We start from the raw sequence: 5,905 nt of genomic DNA on the forward strand, positions 1-5,905 counted from the left end.
TTTATAGGGCAATGGTCAGACCACACTTGGAATACTGCGTCCAACATTGGTCTCCCTACCTAAAGAAGGATATAAAACTGCTGGAGAGGGTGCAGAGACGAGCAACAAAACTGGTGAAGGGTATGGAGAAACTGGAATACGAGGATAGACTTATAACACTAGGATTGTTCTCCCTTGAGAAAAGGAGACTGCGTGGGGATATGATCAAGACCTTCAAAATACTGAAAGGAATCGACAAAATAGAGCAGAGAAGATTATTTACATTGTCCAATTTGACACGGACTAGAGGACATGTAATGAAGCTAAGGGGGGACAGGTTCAGGACTAATGCCAGGAAGTTCTGCTTCACTCAGAGTGGTTGACACCTGGAATGCCCTCCCAGATGAAATTATTGCGGAATCGACCGTCCTAGGCTTTAAGAGCAAACTAGATGCATATCTCCTTAAGAGAGGCATATAAGGATATGGTGGACTATAAATTACGACAGGTGTACACCTGGCAGGGCCTCCGCGTGTGCGGATCGCCGGACTTGATGGACCGAAGGTCTGATCCAGAGATGACATTTCTTATGTTCTTAAGTTTCAGAAGATTCACTTTGAGCTCTCAACCAGGCTGCTTCCCTCTCCCCTCCCTCCATCTGCCCCTTCTACTAACCTCCTGAGGAAGGGGAAGGAAAAAGCCTGTACAGGTGCATGCAGGTGAAGAGGTAAGACCTCTATGAAACTGGAGGTGAAGATAGAGACACCTGAGATCCCCAGATTAACAGAAATATGACAATACCATTATAGGCCTGAAAAAACACCCTGATCAAGCTGTTACATCTCTCTGCTAACATAAGCAAAGCAAAACTCATCTTTCACTACAGGCATGCTGACCATGGAAAACAAGAAGTTTGTTTGTGAGAAAAGGAAAATTACTGACATCAGAACAAAATTAACACATCTCTATAACCTAGGTTAAGTTGATTTACCAGAAATAAGATCAACCACAAAGATATGAAATTGACAAACTATGCAGAGAAATGAAGAATAATATAAGCCCTTGCTTGGAAATTGATGATTCTTGATATTAAAAGGACATATGTCGGGAAATTAGGCAAGCCTTTTTGGTAAACAGGACATCATGCTCAATATGACTCAGAAAAGTATAAATGTTGTCCAATCAATGAACTGATAAAAAAAATGACAATTATGAATAGCTTGAAGTATACGTTCTGTTAACTCAATGGGCTGAAAGACTTGTTTCTGTAAGCTGTTATTGATTATTAATAAAATATATATTACTTATATCAGTACATTGAGTTGTCATGAGGTCATTGGTGAAGGCCTAATGGTCTTCACTGGTGGTCTTCACTCCCCTCAACATCTGCCACCCTCTCCTCTTTCTCTGAGATCACTGAAGAGAAAACCACACATCCTCCAAACCCACTACCTGCTCCTCCGACCCAATTCCCAATTACCTACTTGGTGTTATGTCGCCCTCTGTCATCCCTCTTATCTGTCACATCCTCAACCTATTGCTCTCCCCTGCAACTGTCCCTGATGTCTTCAAACATGCCATTGTCACATCCCTTCTCAAGAAATCCTCTCTGAACCCCTCCAACTATTGTCCCTCCAACTATTGCCCCATCTCCTCCCTCCCCTTTTTATCCAAGTTACTTGAATGTGCTGTTCACTGCAGTTGCCTGGATTTCCTCTCATCCCATGCTATTCTGGATCCACTTCAATTAGGCTTTCCCACTGCATTCCACGGAAACTGCCCTTACTAAAGTTTCCAATGACATCTTCTTGGCCAGATCCATAGGCCTCTCTACTTTATCCTCATCCTTCTCGATCTGTCTGCCGCCTTCAATACTGTTGATCATCGCCTACTCCTTGATATGCTGTCCATGTTGGGATTCTACGGTTCTACCCTCTCCTGGTTTTTCTCCTATATTTCCCATTGCACCTTCAGTGTATGCAATATTGATTCTTCCTCCACAGCTTTCCCGTTACCGATTGGTATACCTCAAGGCTCTGTCCTGGGACCACTCCTTTTCTCAATCTACACTTGCTCACTTGGAGCGCAGATCTCCTCATGCAGCTTCTAGTATCACCTCTATGCTGATGACTCTCAGATCTACCTCTCTGCACCAAATATCTCTATTGAAACCCAGACCAGAGTCTCAGCCTGCCTGTCTGACATTGCCGCCTGGATTTCTCACTGCCATCTAAAATTGAATATGGCTAAAATAGAGCTGCTCATTTTCCCATCTAAACCCACCTCACTGCTTCCCTCGTTCTCTGTAGATAAAACTTTCATTCTTCCTGTTTTGTGTGCTTGTAATCTCGGAGTCATCTTTGACTCTTCTCTCTCCTTCACTGCCCAGATACAACATATCATTAAAACCTGCCACTTCTTCCTTTATATTACCAAAATCTGACCCTTCCTCTCCGAGCACACTACCAAAGCATTTATCCATACCCTCATCACCTCAAGCTTAGACTACTGCAGTTTGCTACTCACGGGCCTTCCGCTTAGCCATCTTGCTCCCCTTCAATCCGTCCAGAATTCGGCTGCAAAAATTATATTCTGGGAGAGCTGCTATACTCACATTAACCCTCTCCTAAAGTCACTTCATTGGCTTCCCATCCATTTCCAAATACAATTCAAACTCCTCTTACTGACCTAAAAATGCACTAACTCAGATGACCTCTCACTATCTTCACTTATCTCTGCCTATGATCCGCCCGTGAGCTCCGCTCAGCTGGTAAGTCCCTCCTATTTGTGCCCTTCTCTTCAACCGCCAACTCAAGATTCCGTCTCTTCTGCCTTGCTGCAACATATGCTTGGAACAAGCTGCCCAAGTCCCTAGGGCAGGCTCCATCTCTGGCCGTGTTCAAGGGGGAGTGTGTGGCACAGTGGTTGGAGCTACAGCCTCAGCACTGTGGGGTTGTGGGTTCAAACCCCGTGCTGATCCTTGTGACCCTGGGCAAGTCACTCAGTCCTCCATAGCCCTAGGTATGTTAGATAGATTGTGAGCCCACCGGGACAGATAGAGAAAATGCTTGAGTACCTGATTGTAAACTACTTAGATAACCTTGATAGGTAGTATATAAAAACCTAATAAACTTGACAGTCCATTTAAAAGCTCACCTCTTTGAGCGTGCTTTCAACTCCTAACTGTTCTCACCTTGGGTTCTGCATCCCCAACCCTATAAGTCATGTCTGTCTGTCCAAGTTAGATTGTAAGCTCTTCTGAGCAGGGACCGTCTATAAATGTCAAAATGTACAGTGCTGCATACGCCTTTCAGCGCTATATAAGTGATAAGTATTCCAGGGAATGGCATTACTGGAATGGCAATATCAGTGAGCACAGAAGTTCCAGAACTGGAGAGAGGTGTCAACGGATAGGCTTCCACTTTGGAAGATTTGGGTCAATTTTCTATCTCTGCTAATATCACTGAACAGAGTGGTGAATCCTGCAACCACAGTTTTTGAATTTAATCCAGTGAGACCATCTTTATTAAATTTGGAGGATTTGTGAACTTTTTAAGTGCCTTTGGACCAAAATTTGTCTAAACAGCTTGCTCAGAGTGCTATGTGTTTCAAAAATGGAGCTTAAATTAGACTCTCAGGAATCTCGAATTACTCTTCTTGAACAACATACTCAAAAAATGGAAGAGGACTCTTTGGTCTTGATTCTAAGTGGAGCCTGCTGCGGCAGGCGCCTGCCACGTGTCAATCACTGACGAGCATCACTTCCAAAATCATGGCTCCCAAGGACTCTAGGTGCCAGAACTGTAGGCCTACATTTCCGGCATCCAGGGTCTTTCCTGAATTGCATCCATCAGTATATAGTGATACCAAAGTCCAGCGATACCCCTTACCATGCCAAGTCCTGGACATTCTAAATAACAGCCCTTTTACTAAGCTGCGGTAGAGGTTTCTACCATGACCAGGAGCACTAGATGCTCCGACACTCATAGAATTCCTATGAGCATCAGATCACTTAGTGCCCTAGGCATTACCTCTACCGGGGCTTAGTAAAAAAGAGGGCCTAAATTAAGTAAATGTTATACTCCTTGCAAAATCAGTATGGTTTATGGTTTTTTTAAATATTTAGTCCGCCTTTTACAAGATGGAGCACATCAAAACTCACAATAAATCTTCACAAACAACAATTCAATCATTATACAAAAATCAAAATTCTATTTAGCATAAAATACAGACATGACAATAATCTACTACAATAAAACCCTTAGCGTGCATGCGCACTTCAAACTCTGTGTGTCCGTGCCTGTGCAGTACACCGCCGAGCAGGGAAGCAATGAGGAAGCCGAAACTGTGCGATCCTAGAAGCCTTTTCACAGGCGAACAGATAACCCGGAAAAGTATGTCTTCAGCTCCCTCCTTCCACTCAACTCGCACTTAGTCCTTCCCCTCATTTATCCTCATGAGAAAGAGAGCACAAAAATAAGGTGAGCGGTTTCCACCAGTCTCTCCTTCTCCACTCCCCGAGGTGGCCTGTGAGGAGCTGCGCCCGGCTCTGCACTTACCTATCCCGCACAGCAGCAGCAACCGCTCTGCACCTCTAGCTCAGCACATCTCTCCCATCCCCTGCCGCCTTCACCACGCATTCACCAAACAGAAAAGCGTCTCGGCACACGATATCAACATCGGCATCAATGGCTTAAATCGGCGCCGGTGGCTAGAGGGGCAGGGAGAGAGACAGAGAGGGGGGCCACGGAGACAGAAAGAATGGCAGGCAGGAGGCCACGGAGAGAGACAGAAAGGCGGGCAGGCAGGCAGGCAGGGGGCCATGGAGAGAGACAGAAAGGCAGGCTAGCAGGGGGCCACAGAGAGACAGAAAGGTAGGCAGAGGACCATGGAGAGAGAAAGGAAGACAGGCAGGCAGGGGGGCCACAGAGACAGAAAGAAAGACAGGGGGCCACAGAGAGAGACAGAAAGAAAGACAGACAGGGGGCCACGGAGAGAGACAGAAAGACAGACAGGGGGCCACAGAGAGGAACAAAAAGAAGTACAGAGGGCCACGGAGAGATAGAAAGGCCTCAGTGCCCCATTGTGCTCAAAGTCTACACATCTATTCCAGCACCTGTTAATGTAACGGGCTTAAACACTAGTATCATATAATGATTCAAAATGTTGTGTGATCGTGGCACCGATTCCACGATCGATCACACAACATTTTGAATCATTATATGAACATATTATATGTTGTGCATCCTTGTATAATTTGTTAAAACAATGTCATCCAAATACTACTCCTTTCTCAATAATGTCTACCTCAATAATCCTAAGGCAAATCAGCTGTTCAACACCCACCAACTCATACTGCGAATTTCATACAACAAAATAGATGGCGTTTTAGCAGTTTTTTAAAAGCATCCAAGTTTCAAGTTTATTAACTTTTAATATACCGACCATCAACTGGTATCGAGCCGGTTTACAATAAAATGTTAAAAATAGAGATAAAAGATTATATTTATAAAGAGTTGATAAAAGTGTACATTAAAGACATGAACTAGACGAACTTGAGAGTGATGGTAAGAGGGGAAGGGAGGGGTAAAGTTACATAATTAGGAAAAAAAGATAAAGAGAGAAAAAAAAAAAGAAATGAGATTGAAGGAAATGGAGGGAGAGGATAACACATTCAGGATGGGATCGCTTCATAGAAGCGGTTGGTTAATTAAGAATGAAATGTTTTAAGAGCAAATGAAAGAATCTCGAAATAAGAAAGTCTTTAAGTTTATCTTGAATCTATCAAGTTGTTTTCCATGGCGGAGTTGATGCGACAGAGCATTCCATAATGTTGGAGCAACTACTGAAAAATTTGTTTTTCTGGTATAGAAAAAATCTTTTATAGAGGGGATTGAAAGAAAATTCTGGTCTGCTGATCTAAGTG

The sequence above is a fragment of the Geotrypetes seraphini genome, chromosome 3 (assembly GCF_902459505.1).
Source record: "Geotrypetes seraphini chromosome 3, aGeoSer1.1, whole genome shotgun sequence".
Lineage (NCBI taxonomy): Eukaryota > Metazoa > Chordata > Amphibia > Gymnophiona > Dermophiidae > Geotrypetes > Geotrypetes seraphini.